This window comes from Antrostomus carolinensis, unplaced genomic scaffold (genome assembly GCF_000700745.2).
Source record: "Antrostomus carolinensis isolate BGI_N321 unplaced genomic scaffold, ASM70074v2 scaffold55940, whole genome shotgun sequence".
Taxonomy (NCBI): Eukaryota; Metazoa; Chordata; class Aves; order Caprimulgiformes; family Caprimulgidae; genus Antrostomus; species Antrostomus carolinensis.
In genome coordinates, this window is record NW_010291749.1 from 1 (window position 1) to 20,684 (window position 20,684).

A 20,684-nucleotide genomic window follows, 5' to 3' on the forward strand; every position below is an offset into this window, starting at 1 on the left:
TGAATCCACCCAAACCACCACAGTCCTTTTTCACTGTGGTGAAACCACTTCAACCTCTGCGACCAGCACTACGACCACTTCAACCTCTGCAACAGCCACCACTACAACTACTTCAACCTCAGCCCCTGCTAAGGTTACTCAAACCTCAGTGAAAAGCAGCACAGATAAACCAGACAGCAAACCTGTGCCAGTAACAGTTGCCTGGCTAGCTCAGTCGGTAGAGCATGAGACCCTTAATCTCAGGGTTGTGGGTTCGTGCCCCATGTTGGGCGCCAAAAAAGGACTGTGTGAGTTTCAGAGGACATCTGCTGTACCACCAGCAGTGGTGTCTCCAGCCTTACGCCCCAACTGACAGCAGCCAAACACACAGCCCACTGCACAGATGGTAAGGGTGCCTCCTCCCAGGGCCTCTTGTTTTGGAGAGGAGTTTGAGCTAATGAAACTGTTGGTGAAGGTCTTTGCAGCTCAGGGTGCAGTCCCTTCCAACTGCAGTGTTCTGACTGCAAAGGTAGGTACAGCTTCCAGGCAGCACCATCGCTCCTGGACTCATCTGCAGTGGTGGCAGATGTCCAAATGTGCAGGTGTCTGAACTGCTCACCAGACTTCTAGGTAACTTTGGAGGAATCTCTTCTGAATCATTCTGCAGCTTTTAAACATGGACTAGAATTAAACTAACATCTCCTTTATGGGCATAAAAACTTAAATTAGTCCTGATGGGGACCCAACACCTGTCCTGATCTTTTCTAGGTTTGTTCTCCTTGTTGGACTGTATTAATGCATCAAAGGTTCTTAGTGTTACACATGGCATGCAAGCACCTTGGAAGGAAGCCAGCTTAACCACTTTCAGAGGGAAGGAAAATAAATTTAGATTTCAGAGGAAGTAGCTCTACTTTGACCTTGAAGAAAACTTGCCCAAACTAATAAAGCAAAAAAACAAACAAAGAAAAAAACCCAAACAAACACAAGTTGCAAGGAGCCTTGGGATGGCACAGTCTTTCCACTGGTACTTTTACACGTGCATGTGGGTCACTTGTGACAAACATGAGCTCCAGTAACGTACCTTGCCTATTTCGCTCTGCAGCTTGTACTGGTTTAATTGCACACAGTCCTGCAGATGAAAAAGAGAACATAATTAGAGTATTGGTAGAAGGAAATGACTGAGTTTGAATCAGAATCAAGTGGAGGCAGAGTGCTGAATAATGAAAGACTAAATCTTATTTAAACCAGTATATGTTACACTATAAGCACTGCAAGACAAAGCAATTAGGGGCTGAATTCTGACTCTGGCTGTGCTGGTGTAACACCAGAGGCTGCTCCACTTTGATTCCCCAGCATTGCTCCAGGTTCAGCCTGGTGAGCCTGACAGCAGCCCCTGGCCTCTTTACATGAACCACCTACACTGGACTGTGTTCAATACCAAGCAGGAAAACACCCGTCCCCAGCTCACGGGGCTCTCATGAGCTGGCAGCTCCCGGCACCCAGGGAGCACCCAGGCATCCACACCAGCCCCAGGGTTGTAGGATGAGCCCATACCCTTCCCAACATGAGCCTGGCAAAGACAGAGACCCTCTGCAGGCTGTGCATCCAGGGGAACCCTCACCTGGATCATGGGTTGCTCTTTCCAAAGAGAACACAGAGCCAAGCTCTTTTGCAACGTCACACAAACAAGAACAGATTTCAGCCAATACAGTATTTGCCAAAATAAATCATCCCTAAGCAGGCACCTCTGATCTCCATTTGCAAACTATCCAGCACTGAAACCCCAAGGGGCAGAAGGGTGGTGGACACAGACCCCCAGCAAGTTGTCACAAGGGTGTAATGACAGGGTGCTGAGTTACTTGACAGACCAGGAGCCATGTAGGGAGTGACAATGGCCCCAGGTGTCAACTGCTGGAAGCCAAAGTACAACAGAGGAGCCATGCAGTCATCTCATGCTACGTCCACCACTTCCTTTAGTATCATACTACTTGACAAAACACTGTCACAGCAGCAGCAAAACCTCCACAGCTGCATTGCACTAGGAGATGACTCCTCCACCATCATTAATTACAAGAAGAAAATCCCAGACACCGCAGAAACCTGGGGAGCTCAAGACCATGAGCACAGGGTGAGCACCATGCACTGCCCACACCGAGCTCTGCCTGCAGCTGCCCAGGAGCACCCAGGGGACCTGCCTGGGAGCACCCAGGGGACCTGCCTGGCTCTACAGGGTTTGTGGGAGGACAGCACACACCTCACCGCAATGCAAAGCTCCTGGCAAAGAGTCAGAGTGCTCTTGCAAGATCTCTGCAGAGCCAGCACCAGGGCGGGTGGGCTGCAGTGGCTTTTGCCTTGGTTCTGACTTAACACAGCGCTTCACAGCATTGCAGGGAGGAGAGAACACCAGACTCGGTGGGGTGAGGGAAGGGGACAGTTTCCAACCACAGCACATGGTGTAGGCTCAGCCTTAGATGGGACACACATCCCCAGACAGTATTTTTGAACACAGTATTTCTCCCTAAAATTGCCCGGCACTAAAGCAGGATGGAAATTCACTTCCAGCCTCTGCACTGGGCACTTCTTTGGAAACAAAGCAGATATAAAACATGCAGGCAGGTAGATCAGCCTTCCCATAAACCTCAAAATAGCCCTGGAATCTACAGAAGCAGCGCCAGGACAGTCCCAGATGCCTTCAGCCTGTCTGTAAGAATAGGGGGTGTTATGGCCCCATCCCCGTGCAGTGTCCTCACTGAAGGCAACACTGGATGCGATGGATAATTTTGACTTTTCCCTCATCACCAACAAGAAAATGCTCCTAACACCAGCAATCATCCCAGTGAAGGAGAATAAAGGACTAGGGAACTGATGACTTTTTAAACTTGCAAGCAGTGGCTTGTCAGAAGTACAAGGAATGATTTAAACCTTGATCTTGTTTCCAGTGAAGGAAGATTTTTCCACCACCCTGACAAGGAAGAAGAGCCAACTGTGAGTAATGGGGTCACAGACACGTATTAACTCTGCTGCTAGCAAAGCACATATCTTTCTAAAGGCAAAAACCAATCCATCAGAACTATGAGCAACAAGAGAGGGGAGAACATGACCCAGAAAAAGCCAAGTTGCAAAGCACAAGGCCATTGAAATACACAGGAAAGAAAAATCCCATTGAATTCTGTAAAAAGGACTCCCCTTTGCAAAGGGGGGGGGCAGCAGACAGGAACCCAGGGCACAGACACCTGGAGGACAAATTCCCCTGCAAACATCATGTCAGCAGATTCACTTCCCAGCACAAGGCCGCTTTGCATCGCAACAGTTTTCACAAATTAAGCAGGAACAGTTTTCTGTTGGTGTCTCCCGGCCTGGGTTTCCCTGTGCTCAACTTCACACACCTCACCTTGTCCTGTGCAAAACTGCAGAGATGGGGAAACGCTCACCAGAGCGGCTGAGACAGCAGGAAAAGTGACCACCACCTCTGAACAAGCTTCCAACCACCTCAGGATCTCCTGCTCTTCAAACCAGCAAGCTTGCAATGACCAGGTCCTGTTACCAGGTCTCCTCCCCCGAGGAGATAATCCCTACTCACATACAGCCTTTTACATGTAGTCATACAGACTCTTTGGTCTGCACTCAGTACCTTGTTTCAAGCCAAGGAGGCATCTCTAAAGCACCAAGTTCACTGCTGCTTCTTGTCAACACACTGTTGAGGAAGCCACAGAAGCATTTTTTCCCCTCCCACCTGAAGAAGCAGAGTCCTTTGTGCAGGACACAGTCCATCCAGCTGGCCAAACCGCCTTACAAAGCATTAAGTGCAACCCAGAAGGGACTATGCTTTGTCCCTGTGTCCAAGGCATCAATTCCTTTGACTGTCACCTTTCCACCATCCTTCTTACCTCTGGTTAGAAATTACCACTCATCTCACACCAGACTGATCATCTGAAGCATCTCTCCAGTCTTTTACCACTGCTAAATGGAGCTTTCGAGCAACACCAGGACACCCCACCTTGGAGGGAATGGTTTTTGGAAAGGGATGGATAAATACTGGGATGGGAACACCCAGAGAAGGTCTGAGGGAAAGCCTCTGAGGGCTATCACTGCATCCCTACCTCCATCGCTCTCCACTCAAATTGCTACCGATGAGCAGCACTATCAGTTTCTGCAGTGCTTCGAGCACTTGAGCTGAATGCACCAAAAATCAAACCAGACTACAGGTGCTTTCTACCTTTTTTTTTCCTTTGTAGAAAGACCATAATTCACAGCTGAAGTGACTCCTGCCACATGTTGCTGCAGACTGGCAGGGCTGTTATTATGTGACTTGGTTCTCCTGCAGGAAGTGGGATAATTGTACTATTCCTGTATTGGAGAGAAACACCTCTCTCTGGGTCAAGTGTTTCTTAAAGATAACATTGTACAAGCCTCTTGATTTCATCCCACCAATGTATTTGCAACTGCTGATAAATGCAAACACAGCAAGAACCTTAATGAGATCCTTTCATGAAAAGCTGTCAGCAAATTAGACTGCTATGACTAAATGTGCAATAATTTTTCTGCCTTAAAAAAAACCAAAACGCACCAGTTGTTAACATGTCCAAGGTATTACTCAAGGAAGGGGGGTGGGGGGGGGGGGAATCAATGCCTCAGAAAACAAAAATTGATCAAAACTCATAAAGCACAGTGAGGCCCAGGTCCATAAATACACTGTTGTCACCACTGGGTGACAGAAACCCCAAGAACTTGAGAACTGAACCTTTGCTGTCTTGGGGGACGGACAAGGGGATGAGAAGGAAGAGCCTGAGGTGGTTTCCAAAGTAAGACATTTCTGGAAACAATCAGACTGCCTACATATATATACATATAAAATGGAGAACTTCACCCCCTAAAAGGAGCTAAATTCACCAATCTGAAAATAATTATAATTTTCAGCAATTCAGAGGTACACTTTAAAGAGAAGCATGGGAAAGAAAATTGGGAACTAAAAGCCAGTAATGAAGACTACACTGGTTTAAACTCATCCTGTCTGGAAGGGGTAGTGAAAGCAGCTCTAAACCCAGACAAAATGAAAATAAAATACAAATTAAATACAAATTAAGAAGTTGTTCAGGGACAAAGAAGGACACACAGGAAGCCCAGAGCTCATGGAAGTAAGAAAAACAAACAGATTTTTAAACAACATCCAAAAACAAGTGCAAAACTGAAAGCCCAGCTCCAGGACTGGCTGCTGGCAGGAGCTCCGGCCACGGCTGGGCAGAAAGAGCTCCTGTCCAGCCCCTCTGCAACTGTAGCTTCAGGCTTTCTCCTTCTCTCAAACCTTGCCCTTAGACAAGATGGAAATGTAACTTTAAATAAAGGTTAATTAATCCAAGGAAAAGAAATTAGCAATGCCTGTGAGGGATTCTTCTTTGAAGAAATGTTTTCCAGGTATCTTTTATCTCTGATCTTTTCAAGAGAGCTCTAGTTAGAGCACCACAGTAAGACCTCTAGAATAAACCAGTCTGGGGCACTTGTGGGGCTGGAAGGGGAAGCTCTCCAGCCCATACTGTGTAGGAGCTTAGTCCCCACCACTGCCCTGGTCCCACCTGGGTTTACCTTTGTGCACAGCAAGGAAATCACAACCTTAAGAAGAAAACCAGGCAGCTCCTAGAGACTGGAAGAACATGATGCCTGATCAGCCTGGCAATGAAGCACTGCCTCTCACAGCTCCTGACATCAGTTGCTTCAAACAACTTGGCCAAACAAGCAGGAGGTCTGTGACAAAGATATGGAAAGCCAAGGTAAGAAAGGACAAAGAAGCGATTTATTTTCTGTGCCTCTGGGATAAGCCAAGGACACCAAGCATAGGAAAGTGTCTTTTGTCAGCTCATCCCCCTCCTTGTGTGCTCAGGCCAGCAGCAGCACCAAGGAGGGAGAACACACTGGCCTGACTCATCCTCTCCCCACCTGCTAAAGCACACAGGGCCGCAGCCCACTGCCACGACGTGCAGGGCTGCCCAGGCAGCCGGGAGCTGGAACAACTGCCTGCTGATCCCAGAGGGTGGAAAAACCACACAGACATCGGGGATAAAACCCAGGATGCCAGGGAGTGGGTGGATGCTGGGAAAGGGAACATGTGAAAGAGAAAATACAATTCAGTCAGAAGAGACTGGAGAAGAGAAAGTATAAAGCAATTAACTGTGCTGGCAGGTCTGGGGAGAAAGCCTGGAAAAAGACATCTTTTATTCTTCTCACTCTTCAAGTAAGACTTTTCTTGGCTACCTAAAAAGGTTGGTTTGGGATGGCAGAATAAAAAAACCCCAAAACATTGCATTTTCAAATGCCACTTTCCAACAAGCAGCACCTCTACCCTTTCACAGATAGAAGCTCTGTCATTTTAGGTGGGACAAGCGCTGTCAAACGTGGTGACAAGACACCCCTCAGGCTGTACTAACATGTTCACAGAGTCTTGCCCTGGTACATACAAGCACCAGAGCATCATCTGTGCAGCAAAACAGAAGCTGCTTTTAGCAGCCCCAGGAACATTCTCTCATCTCACCATGCTGCCAGCACCGACCAGGAACTGGGAATGTCACATCAACAGAGGCAAAGTGGGCCAGCAACCTAAACTCTGGGGCCTGTGCCTCAGCTCTGCAGTTATGTACCCTTAATAGCTTCAACTTAATCACTGCTGTGCCACATATAAAGGCAGAGCCATCACAGTGTTAGAGCAAAGCACCGATCGGCAGCAGAGGCAACAGAAATCACACCAGCCTAGCAGGAACTCCTACCAGAGAAGGCAGCGCTGAAAGGACCTTCCAGGCCATAGTTCATGAATAAACGAAGAAAGGAGGGGAACAAGCAAGAAGGTTTTAAAATTACAGATCAATTTTGATAGAGATATGACAGATCAAGTTAATTAAGTACACAGTAACTCTGCCAGGAGAGCTGAACAGGTTACTCCTCTTGCCCAGTTACTACTGCAGATCCAGACCTGTCAGCAGTGGCTGCAAGACACCAGCAGCTGCCAACTCTTTGTTCCAAGAAAATTAGCTAATTGGTGGCTCTGCTCGGTTGATCAGGAACTGCCTCTGTGCAAGATGACAAGCCCTGGTTCTGCTGCAGCCCTGCCAGCCCAGGAGCCACCATCTTCCTAAACAACAAACCCAAGAAATCCCGCTTAGAAGGCAGGTGTGTGCAGTATTGGTCCCAGGGATGGGACAGCTTGATTCACTGCCCGCGCTCACCCTTCCGCAGTGTCACAGGCTTAGCTTCAGCTCTTGGCCCTCTGATCCCTGAATGTAAGTTCTCCTCCCAGCCTGTGAACAAGTATTAAAAGAATTAAAAAGCTCAGCAACGTCTCTTTAACTGAACACATGGTTCTTCCATAATTCAGCAGAGAACAACAGAAAAGTCACCTCTGCTGTATCCCCATATTCCATCTCCCCATGGCACATTTCTCCATTACTTCTCCAGATCAGTCAAGGATACAGAACTGCTGACAGCAGAGCACTGAGCCACTGCTCCTGCTCTCACTGGAGAGGGAAAGCAGATTCACTCCTCGATGGCTATCAGCATAATGCAGCATTTTGATACGCAGCTGTGCCATCCATCGCTGCTCCTGACAGACAGCGCCTGCACATCAGTGTGTCACTGATAAAGCCTGAATGCTTGTGAACTTCAGCTTCATTTTTGCACAGACTAACTCACTTGGGCAGTGGCCATGAGCTGGAGTGATGGATGTCCTGCCACTGACTGATGAAGCTGAATACTGAATGCAAGGAGAAAGGAGCAACTCTGAAATGGCTTTAAGCAGGTGAGAGACGTGGACTCAGGTACAGTTTTGCAGCTCGCCTAGAACAAGATGTGTCAGAGTCATTTGCAGGTGCTGTAGCCAGTGAGGTGGGTCTTGTCAGAGTGACCTACCAGCCTCCTTGCTGACTGACGGTTTGCATATCAAAACAACAGAAAACACAACAGCAGCTGCTGCTAAGTACACCATGACTGTATTTCTCATCACAGGGTCACATGATCCCCGAGGGACCAAAAGCCTCATCAACACAGAGCCCCTCGTAACTCTTAGAAGCCCTGTCCCTAACTCCTGGCTCTGCTCAGTTGTCCTGCCCACATGCAAGGCTCTGCTAATGGCTCACAGCAAACATACTGAGCAAATGGATGTAACAACAGAAGATCTGCTCTCTGCTTCTCTTCCAAGCTCCCTGCTGTATCTCAGTTAGCTGTATAGCTCAGATTTGGACCGTGAGCGTCTCTCACAGCCATGAGCACAACAATCCTGCAACAACCACTTTGCAGCAACTGGTAGGTCCTACACAGGACACTGGAGCTGGGCAGCACACAGGCTGCCTGCTCACCTTGCTGTCACACACCTAACACTTATGTCTCATTATTCAGTGGCCAGGCACAAACTTTACCTTATAAAGAAGCATGTATCTTCCTAGTCCTTACAGGACACAGACACTGTGCCTATAAGCTGGGAAGACAAAGCACAGCTCCCAAGGGCACTGCTGCAAGGGCAAGCACCCACAGCTCTTGCTTGGGCTCCCTTCCCCCTCCTACCACAGCGATTCCTGATTAACATGAACGATGGTTTCCCATGCATAGGGCTTTGTTAAGCATCTGGGCTGCACCAGAGCAGGGCTCTAAATAGTTGTATGAAAGCGACCATTAGATATACAGTACTGCATAAAGAATTGCTGCAGGAGCAGGGGAATGAAGGGCTCTGCATCTGCATTTCCAAGTAAGCATCTCCTATCCCAAGGCAGTAACTAGTGCTCCCCAGTGTGCGGATGCTATGGAAGAGGACAGAGTAGTTTGAATCTGCTTGCAGATGGGAATGTGCTAGTCACACTGGACTGCAGTTACTCTGAAGCAGATCTCAGACAAGGCTCACTCCTGGCACAATCAGAGCACTGCAGGACGGGAGAGCTGGCACACAAGTCACGTCCGCTTCCAAGAACTGGCTCCTCTCCCTCCCTGTCTCCCTTACTGAAGCACACAGCTGCTGCCAAAGAAGCTGCAAGCTCTGCAGTGCACCTTCTGCAGACATCCCCTGATGGGCTGGGGATGCCACAACCCACCTCACACCTAACGGGACCTGCAAAACTCCCCAGAGGACAACGGCTGATTTGCTCCTGCACAGCACCCATCCCTGCAGGTGTGCAAGGGGCAAACACCCACTTTGCAGGAGGGAAACACTAAGACACAGGGATGTTAAGCTCCAGGTCACTTGGACCCACACTGGCAAAGTCTAAACTCCAGTGATTTGGGTCCTTTATGGCACAGGGCAGGACCACGATGGGATTTGGGTATCACATCTGGGAGTGTCACAGTGCCCAAGAGCAACAAGCTGGCACAAGTGGCACCAGCACAGCCATGTTCAGCAACACGTTCTCCATCAACTGGGTGAGGACGAGTTGGACTGTAAGTGCTCCTGAGCCCCTGGCTGCTGTGTCTGTCCCACTTCAGTGCCCAGGCACAGCAACAGAGGTGAATTCATGGGTGAGCACAGCTGTGCTACCAGTTCTAGAAGAAAAAGAGATTGAAAACACCCATGGAAAGGGCCTGTCCCTCACTAGCACAAGGCTCATGGTCACAAGATGAACCACAGGCTTCCCCTGGGCTCACCTCCTGTGACACAACGGTAGGAGATGCAGCTTTCCATGCAGGGTAAGGCCAGCAGGTCCGTGCCACCACTGCTCCTCTCTCCAGCATGCCACCTCCGAGTGAGACCATGGAATTGTGGCACCCACCCCTTCCCTCTGCCCTGCTCCATTCCCTGAGAGCAAAAACACAAGACAAATGTGACTGGGAAACAAATTCAGTCTGGAGAAAAACAGCAAGAGATGGAAAACTTGTTTTTCCTCCACAAATAGTAGATAAAAGTCTCAGGAAAATGCACAGCCTGGGCTTGGGGAATAATTCAGGTACGAGTCTGTTTTTCCCACACCAGCTGCCAGCACCACTGATAACAATATTGCCTCTCCAGTACTCCAGACAGCCCATTCCCTACTTAAAAGCCTTCCCCAGCCAGTCGCATTTTACAAAGCATTTTGGCTTCAAGAAACACCTATTTTACACCACCTCCATCATGCCTGGCTTTCAAAGAAAGCCCTGCTGCATGCCCCTTCTTCACGGGCATTACTGCAGGCTCACCATCTTCAGCATGACACTGGGCAGCGTGGTCTGAACAGCTCCTCACTCCACAGCCTGTCCTCCTCACGATGGCACATCACAGCACAGGGAATTGCAACCAGCAGCCACTGCCATCAAGACACTTGACCACTAAGAACGTGTTACATCTCCAGGACAGGTCTGAGCCCAGGTCTGGTACTGGGAGAGCAGCCACAACATGGACAGCAGGAACAACCACTCCCACCCTGAGACACTCCTCCGAAGCAGAGGAGGGTGACAGCCCTCAGTTCCCACTGCTGTTACAAATGCTTTAAAGACAAAGGAAAATCCTGACAGGAGTAGGAAACACCAGTGCATTTAAGCTCTTTATAAAATTAAATCATGCCTTCAATAATGACAACACACAATAGGAGATACATAATCTCCAGAAGCTGAAATCCATAAAATACCATCAGCAAAGCTGCCGTGACTGATAAACTCCCGAAGGGCACATACAGCAGGGACACGAGACCAAAGCCATTTAGCCACAGCCCTTTCTCTGAACAGCCTGACAAGCCTTCTGAGTGCTACTGCTACACAACAGGGGTCCTGGTCACTTCTTGGGACTGTCCCAGGCAGATGAGGGCTGAAGAAGCCAGTGTCAGGACCAGGGTTACACTCACCAGAGCTCTGGGGAATAGATGCAAAGGTGTTCAGCCATTCCAAGCTAATACAATCCCTGGTTTCAGGATTTTTTTCCCCCTTAGAAAAAACAGTGCTTTCAGATCTACTGCTCTCAAAGACTGAAGAGTCCCACTACCAGGTAAGAAAGACTTACCTTACCTCAACCACCACAACTACAGGTGAGAACATGCCTACCTCTGAATCTGATATGGAGACCCGATGGGACTCTATTGTTGGTCTCCTCATTATACGTGGCGATGGCCCTGTGGCAAAAGGACCATAACCTGGAGTGTTGCTAGAAGCCAAATAACCTCCTGATGATCTTTCCTGAAGAGACAACTTTCTATTTGATAGGGTGGGTCTAGTGAGAGGTCTCTTGGGAACGTGCCTCCAGTGAGGATCTTCTGAACGTTGGGAAGGCAGAAATGCATTCATTCCCACATTACTGGTGACTCCATTTCTTTGGATGGCTTTTATGTTATCAGAAAAGACTGTGTCATTTTCTTCAGTGTTGTCTTCACCATTTTGGTCACTTCTGTCTGGGCCAACAGCCACATCTATGGCTGCTACCCGCTCTGCCAGTTCAGTCTGTGTGTCTTTGCAGCATGTGTCTGTGTCTCCATCCATAGCATTTGTTGGAGAGTCCCCCATCGCTGCGTCCAGCTTGTGTGGTCTCAGATGGCACTGCAGAGAGCTGCAATGCTAGCACTCACAGACAGCACGTGGCATGAAGGAACCTCTCCATGAAATACCTAAAAGGAAACACAAACAGAGGTAAACTGAATAATAGTGTTCACTCAACACAAACATAACAAAGACACCCATCTCTGGCTTCTTCCAACAGAGAAGAAAGCAAAGGCAAAACACAGAGGCTGTGAACAAGGTGCAAACACTCAGAAGGAAAGGAAAACCCAAGCATTGAGCTAGATAGGAAAGTGATAAAGATAAAATCTCATCTGATGTGCAACAAGTGACACAGCTAAAGAGAACTTCTGTAGCTAGACCAATAGTCAACCAGAACTTACACTACATGAAGAAGTATAGTTTCTTAACAAGCTGAGGGTAAAGGGTCAAACTTTTGACCTCTTGAATTCTTATTTATAGGGTACAAGAGCTTCTGGTATGTATCCAAACCCAATGCACATAACAAACCCACAGCCCTTTGGGGCTCCACGGTAGCCCCTCTGTTGCCCTTTAGGGCCCTAGAGAGTGGCACAGAATGGCCTGGAAGCCAAGCCATGGTTGCTGACTTCCACACTCTTATTTGCAATGTAGTCAACAGCAAAAGCACAGTTTAAAAGCAAGTCTGGTTCCAGGGTCGCCCCTGGCTCCCCACAGTTGCAGCTTGTGTGCAAACACACATTAATCTTGTTGCCCACCGTGTATAAAAGCCATATTGAGTTGCAAATCAAAAACCTCTTAATGATTACCAGCATGTGGGAATCAGCTTTTCCTTTGGAAAAGACCTATAGAACACAAAAATGCAATACAAAGCTAAAACTGCTGAATAAAATCACTGTTTCCTGGATGCTAATTTCAGTCTCAAATCAGAACAGATTTCAGTCTTCCCAGCACAGTCCAGAGCAGGAAATGATCCTCTGTCATCCCTTAATCACCTCTGAGCATGCAGTGGTGCAGGATGCACCATCACATCCCTCTGCCCACTTTCTAGGGACAGTGCCTCCTGGACTGCAGCCAGTGAATTTCAGTTCAGGTTTAACTCTGAAATATTGCAGCCCAGTGATGCTCAGTTAAACACACTACAGCTGAACTCCGCTGCAAAGTGAGATAACCTCCTGAGTTCGCTGCTGCAGCACAGCAGCCAAGCTCAGACAATCTTTTATATCAATAAGGAAACTAAAGAAAAGATCTGGACGGGAGGCTTCACCTTAGGTCACATGCCAGTCACAGGGGACAGACGCTGGGCACTCTGTCACAGAACAGAAATGTCTAAATCCATCACATTCCTCCCCAGAGCCTGCTGCTGTTTATCTCCGTCCCCTCCTTCTCCACCCAGATATAATCTTCTCCCCTTCTCCTGCCTCTTCTGCAGGCTTGTTTGAAAAAATAAAATTTAAAAAAAGTTGACAGAAGCATCACTCACTCAAAGCAGTACTGAAATGGTGAGATCAGCTTTAAAGGCTTCTATTATATTTAAACTCTTCAGTACCAAAGCACCGACCCCTTTTCAGAGCCAGACTGCAGGCACTGGGGGGTGGCTCACAGCAGCAAGAGAAGGGGTGCAGGGTTCGGTTCTCCCACAAACCCGCAGGTAAAGCGGCAGGAACCTCCCTGCTCTCCCAAACGCCCAAAACCAGGTTTCAAGCTAGAAAACCAGCTGCCAGCCTGCACTGGCTCAGCGATCGTCCTGCCCTTTGAGACAGATTTGTGGGAAGCCTGCAGAGGGTTTGCTGTCTGCAAAATGCTCGTGCAAGGTTTGCCCTTGGAAAGCTTCTGGGCTGACCTAGGAGCACTGGGTGAGAGCAACCACCCTGCTATCCCTGCAGAGGCTTTCCTTGCACTCCAGAGCAGCACATTTCCCAGCCAAACACTCCCAAGGACTCCTCGAGGGATGCCTGCATGCTCAGATTCGGATGAAGGTCAGCACCTCGGCCCCTGGGAAGCACAGACCAGCCTCCAGCCCTGCCTGTGAGGCAGTGGCTTCCTGGGGCTGCTCTGCATGGCCAGGAAGGCACCAGTCCACATCTCCACCCTCAGCAGTTAACCTCTGCGCTGCCAGGACTGGGGTGCAGCTCTCCTCACAGTCCAGCGCTCCAGCCTGCACGTTCCCTTCAATCAGGGAAGCTATTTTAAATGAAATGCTTTCACCATTTAATCCAGCTTCCACAAGGGGATAAGAGAAAACCTCTGATTCCACCCTGCTTTAAAAGCCTGTCTTTGCTCTTCTGCCTACAGAGAAACAAACCCAAGGCCTTTCCTTGCTGCAGCTTTAGCTTCTGGATAGTCACAGCTCACCTCACTCCCAGGAAGCATCAGGAGGAAAATCAACCTGCAACTGAAGTCTGCAGCTCCTCCACCTTCATCCCCCCTCTGCCATGACGTTTTCCTCACGTACAGAAGCGAAGGGAGCGAAGCATCTGCCTGTGCTGCTGAGCAGCTGGCTGTGAAAGCCCACAAATCACCCACCTGGATTGAACACTTGGGTGTCTCACACATGTCCTCACTGCACAGCCAACATGGAAAAAAGCCAGAAGCACTAGGAACAGCAGTCAGGTCCCAGCAAACAGCGATGCTCGTGTTAGCTGCCTGCACAGCTCTTCACTGCCTGGGCCAAGCAGCCCAGGGTGTCACCCTCTGAAAAGCAGCAGCACACTTGCACAGCTCTAACCCACCGCTCAGGCTGCAAAATAAATCTTCAGTTAACTTACAGCTTAAATAGATAAACATAAGATAAACCCCATAAATCAGTTCATCCAACCAAAACAAACAGACCCATACAGCAGCACAAGAAATAATACACTGCTGCTAAACATATGCTAAAAAAATCCAGCAAGACTCAAAGAAAATCACTGTTCAAAGCTGGGCTTTGTTTCAGGTTCTGCTGTTTTGAAGGATTCCTTTTCACTGATAAATCCTCCAAAAGCATATTGGAAAGCACTGGTTTCTGAATAAGTAAATCAGTTACACACAGACCAGTCTTACTCTGCATAACTCAGTACAAAAGGCAATTATTTATTTCTGCGAGGCAAAATCAATGGTGGATTTGTTATTTTTCAGGCTGTAACACAACTGCACCTTGTTGTGATGGGAAATCCCAGTGAAACAGAGACATCACCACTGCCTTCCACAAGCTCCTGCGCAGCTTTGGGCCCAATGCTCTTCACTCCATCACCAGCCTGATCCCCCTGAACACCTGCTATGGATCAGAGGATTATGCTGCAGACATGAACTAAAGCTGCAAACAAGCTTATATGAGCAAAATTAATTTACTTATACATATCTTATTTACCATTTTCCCCTGTAGCTATTCCTCTGCTGCAGACAGACTGCCACTTCAACAGTATTTTCCACAAGATATTTATCAAATGGCTGCACATTTCCCAGACAGGCATTGAGGAGAGCACAGGATAAAAGAACCTTTTGAAAGTAGTATGATTTGGGAGAAAATCTCTCTGTATTATATGTGGAAGTTGGAGATGAGCGAATGTTATTAATTTTGTTGCTCAATAAAGTATTTCAAAGCATTGTTTGAAAAATAAAAAAATTGTAAATCTAGTTTATTGCTTGGTCCTTCCATTTGGCTAACTAGAAACATTTGGGTGAGAAAGGACAGGGAGGTTAAAAGGCCCTGGGTCTCTGCAAATTCAGCTTCATTTCCTGATTTTGCTACAGGCTACCCCGAAAGTGACTTTCCAGCTTCATCTGTCCCAGTTCCCATGTTAAGAGGAATGATACTGCCCTCAGCCCACCTCATGCCACTTCCCCTTTCTGTCTCTGAGAACACATCTGCCCTGCACTGAGGCACCAGGGTCTTTGCAGTGGAAAAAGTCACAGGGAATAGTAACTACAAGCAGCATTTTCACAGAAAGCATTCAGGCAGCAATTCTGCTGCTGCTCATTGGAGACTTCTTCAAATGCCTGTGGATGACATCCTCTGTGTCAGCACAGGGACTGGCAGGAGTGTCACACAGGAACTCTGTTGGAAAGCCACATCCATTAGCTGCTTCTTGACCACACAAGACCCCCAGGAACTCTCATAAAAAGAGGTCCCAGAGATGACAGAACACTTTAGTCTGCTGCTTTAATATACACCAGCAAGGTCAGGAAGTTTTCTAGCTGTACCGTGTAGCAGGACAGGCTGCCTGCAGAGGGGATGTCATCTCTGTCACCAGCATCCTTCAGCTCAGGTCAGACCCCCCAGCAGGAACTCAGCCCTGCACATCCAGCCTTATCTTGTATCACTCTGTGCTTCTGTTGTGTTTCCTTCAGATGTTTCCCCACAGCAGCACAGCCAGGAGGAAGAATCTGCTCTGACTGCTGTCAACTAGCACCACTAACTCCCTTTAAGGAGAGAGGCAGCAAGTCCTGAGCTGGGCTGCCAAGTCCTGAACAGCTCCTCAAATGACAGTTTTGAAATATTAGGTCAACAAGTCCCTTCCAGAGCCTGAGCTGTCTCCCCACACCAAGCAATACAGCCTGGGACTATTTCCATCCTGGATTCTCTCCTGTGCTCCCTGTTCTGCAGCCAGGTCTGCAGGACTTTCCCGAGTACTCAGCATTAAGTCACTACCCTGACACGAGGGAGATATTTCCACAATCTCCACCTTGACCCCATAAACTTTTTACACACAGAGGAGGCACTTGCCCAAAGCCCAGCTTGCTCCAACAACTTCACAGTCTGGCAGAGCTTAAGGGGCACATACATCCCACAGCCATGCACGAGAGCAACGTCTGAGCTGCCACGAGCCTTGCAAGCACAAAGTGGTTAGAAATAGGTCACTTTTCATATCTAAGGAGCCAACCACTTATGTGTATCATTGCTGTGGAGGGAAGGTTCAGTGTTCATTTCAACTCTGCTCACCCCCAGCACACTGAGCTGGGTTCCTGCAGATGAGGTTGCCTCCTGTCCATCTCCAATCACACTGCTGCTACAAAGAATCAGGCCTTGGAGAAGCACATGAGCTTCTTGGCATCTGTGAAAACCACCTTCAGACATCCTCTGGCTAAAAGGCAGCCCAAACTGAGCTGTGAAGAATGACAAGAAGCTGCAGCTCTGTGAAGCCAAGAAGAAAGCAAATCCCTGCAGCCCTTGCAGAGATAATCAAGACAGATGTCCACCAGACCAGCCATTTGGACTGTGTTCCTGCTGGGAAGAGCTGATCACTTTTGGTAGAGATTCCCAACTAGAACCAGGAGACTTTAACACAACCCAAATAATAAATAATACCCTGTTTGTGCTTTTTGCATAAGCACCACACATTTGCTTTATCCTGCAGCTTATGAGGTTCCCGTTTCAGAGCACAGACAATTGTGTCTTGCAGAGAAATCACTCGATCCTGCTATAATCATCCTCATCTCTTTCCCCTCTTCTCTCCACAGTTGTTGGCGGTGAGCCTGGCTGTTGTGCCACAGCTGAAAATTAGATCATAAAAGCGAGGAGCTTTGATTACTTCTGTGAAGCTCCTAGCACAGCTTTAAAAATATCTACTGAATGACAAAGAACAGTTATTTTGCAATTCAAGCACTGCACGAAAAATCTGAAAAGCAGGTTCAGGCCCCTGCTCCTGCCAGATTTTTTTGAACAACAGCAAAAGTGCCCAGACCATGGTCTGGAAAATGCACTATTTCTACCTCCTCTTCCTCAGTCTGTAGATATTTTACCAACACAAAGTGTTTTTAAAAGGGATTTCAGAGCCAGTTCCGCCCCTGAGCTACAGACAATAAGCACTTTGAGGACCCATCACTCCATGCTTGTCCTGCTCTCCCTCTCTTCTCCATGAGAGGCCCTGGCTGCAGATAGGATCCAGGGTTTTGGTCTGATGCAGGACTGAAGCTTTCATGTCCCTGGGTGTAAGGTGCTGAGCTGAACAACAAGCTCTTGATATTATCACATAAAAAATAAAAGATACACACCTTCACATGGTGAAGTCCATGTGTGGACCAGTTTTAAGAGCAGTTTACAGCATGTTTTAAATATGTTTTGAAACTAGCCAGGATGCTGAACTAAAATCTCCAGGCTACCAGCCTACAGCACGAGACAGAACAACTACTTTGTGCACAGAGTACTGAGCTCAGGAGTTTTTACAAAAGATTTCCCAACTGTATTATATTTCATCCCTTCATGTCCTAATTATGTGATTAAAGAAATTTGCATAATCAGATGCAATGACACTAATTGCATATATAAGCAACAATCAACCAAAGATTACTCTGAAGAAAAAAGTTTCTACTTAAGGAAATTCCTGTAACAAGAAAACATTGAGGAGTGCCAAATCTAAGCAAGAACAATATTAATATTAAACACTCTTGGATAATGCTGGTGAAACAGGAGCTCTGCCAGAACGTTATTTGACTGGGAGCAGCTACATCTGCACATTTTAAACCACAGCTTTGGTGGGGACAATGCCAATGAATCAAAGAAGAGTTGTGCTCCTTTGTACTCAAGCCCCAGCTGCAAACTACTTTCATCTGGGATGTGCCTGCCATGTTTTATAGCAGATAGAGGTTCAGCAAGACTTGTGGACATCAGACGCTGAGGCTGGACTATATATTCACTTCTGCTTTAATCTTTTAAAGCTGTTTATCAGTGTATGGTGGTTTTATTTTGCAAGTTACAGTTGGGAAAGCATGGGGAATGGTCAAGGAAAGGTACTCAGCCCACATATCTCAGTTTTCACTTGCAGTGATGCTACGTGCTTCCACTCCCCATCTGCAACGTCCCAGTAGTGACCACAAACCCAGCACATCCCAACTCCACATGTCCACATCATCCCTGCAGATGACCTGAGCTCAGATGATAACAAATCCTATTTGCCCTTGTGACAAGGGACACAAAAGCCTTATGGGAGAAGAACCTCAGCTACTGTGCCAGCCTGATGTCCACAGCAATGAAGAACAGAAGGATGGAGGAGGCTGGCATGGGCAGAGAGCACTGAGATGGGTCATGCTGCATGACCATGCAGCAGATGTCCCAGCATGTCCCCAGCCATACCAGATGGTTTGCCCTACCTCCAAGGGACCCTAGGGAAAGCAATATGAGGGAAAAGGGCTTGTTCATACGCACACACGGTCTGGACAACATCTGAGTCACTCGGGTTGATGTCAGAGGAGAGTAAAAGAGAGACTCCCCTGTTTCCAAAGCTGCTCCTGTGCGTTCTCCAATCTGGCACTCAGACAACGCTGACCCAGACCTCAGAGCCTGCCTACCCCAACCTTATCTTCCAATACCCATCAAGAGCACAGGAAATACCCCAAATGCAATTTGCACCATGCCCAGGGAAAGCTGAACCCCATAATCCAGTGGAAAAGCAGCCTGCAGACCACCAGCTGTAAGAACACATGCTGTTACAGCCTGAGGTTGCACAGGTGGGCATGGCCAACGTAAACTCAGAGAGGTTCCTTGTCCACAAGGACCACAGATCATATATGGCTGTGCCCACCTTCCACTGACCACGAGGAACAGCCTGCCTGCTCCCTTTGCAAGGCAGTTTTGTTCAAGGATGGCAGCCTCCATTCAGCTCCCTGCTACGCAGTAAAAATGGGTTTTTTCCTTTTTAAATGGAGTTTCCTGTATTTCAGTTTGTGTCCATTGCCTCTTGTCTGTTACCTGGGCACCACTGAAATGAATCTGGTTCCATCTTCTTTACCATGTCCCCCCATGAGGCATTTACACACTTGGAGAAGACTTTCTCCAGCCTTCCTCCAGCCCCATCCCCTACCTGCTGCCAGCATCTGCCACACATGCAGGAACCTCACACATCTCAGAGTCCCTCCTCTGCCCAACTGGACTCAGAAGCTGCAGAGATGAGGAGCAGAGAGGAAAACATGCCACCCTCCTCCTGCCAGGATGAGTTTACAGAAATCTTATAAAAAACAGGTTAAGCAGCATTGCTTTCAGCACTCTGCATCAAACCTATGCAGGTTACAAGTGAACAGAGGGATTTCCCAACCATGAATGCTGCCAGCTCAATCCAGGACCTGCAACTGTTTTTCTACTCAAATTTCCAGATTTCTACGACATATTCTGCAGCAAGGCCCCACCAGTCTGAGCAGAGTCCTGCTTCCTCCGCAGAGCCTGCAATATAGACTATTAAATGAATAAAGGAAGGAAGAAGCAACCTGAAATTGTGCAGACAGGCTGCTTCTTCAGCAGCAATATCTCAGCCCAGAGCTGCACATCAGCCCCCAGCCTGCACACTTCCATGCTGTTTCTTTCCTTCGCCCCAGCTTATTTATTTTATTTCTCAGTCCTGCCTGCCTGCCTCCTCCCCTGCACCCATCAGCACCTGCCATACCAACTGCCGTGGTTAACTCTGCTTTTCTGATGCTCAGGGATGCTCAGATTTCTTGTTGCTGCACAATATATAAGAATTCAATTACAGAAAAGCAAATCACAGCAGAACAATGCTGGTATAGTGTAGGAGCAGCACATATAGATCATCAACATGGCAAAGTAATTCAGCATCAGATAGCTCTGCCAGCTTCTGATCTCTCAGCACAGAGCAGCTTTGCAGTCAGTATTATTTAAAAAGCATCCACAACAAATCGAACAAGCCAGCAGGCAGAACAAGTTCACATTTCTACATGTCGGTCTTAGAGGTTTTATAGTCCTCCCAGATAAGGAAAAAGCTTTCAGCTGCCTTTGAGAGATCTGGAGGTATTTCAGGGGATCTATCAAGTTGTTTAGTTCTAAGCCAGCTTCAGTGAAAAGTCTTTCCAGCATTTTAAAAAAATTAATTTCCAGCTGTTCCAGGATTGCCAATCTACAGTGAAAACATACAGCACAACACAGCAGGCTCTCTTCTTCCCAGCACTTCATATACGGGTGGAGACTTCTAACCAAGGTGATCTCTGCAAAGAGTTTTAACCAGGGAAGTGATCCATGGGCAGAAAGTCTTCACTAGCTCTGCAAATCTGCATACCCCAAGGCAAGAGACAAAGCACAGCAGAACTACAGAGGGAAAGACAAAAAAAAAAAAAAAAAAGCAGTGAACTTCAAATTCAGACCTCAAAGTATTTACTGTATTTCCACATGGAAAACTCCCATCTTCCGATAACCCTTCACATCTTTTAGAAACCCTGTGACTTGAAACCATGGCCTCAGTTAACCTGCACAAAGTCAGAGGCGGCAGCAGAGCAGCTCTCTGTACAGAGGGAATGGGCTCCAGGGGGGATGAGCAACAGATCTCACAGGAGTCAGAACCAGGTAAACTGCCCCTACAGTCACCCTTGTCCATGTCCACACA

At 47.8% G+C, this 20,684-nt stretch overlaps 1 non-coding gene across 1 annotated transcript; it reads left to right on the forward strand.

Annotated features, from left to right (window-relative positions):
• The first annotated feature begins 199 nt into the window (after positions 1 to 199).
• Positions 200 to 272, forward strand: TRNAK-CUU (transfer RNA lysine (anticodon CUU)). Its single transcript has one exon. It is a non-coding gene; the product is annotated as a tRNA-Lys (tRNA).
• Positions 273 to 20,684: the final 20,412 nt, after the last annotated feature.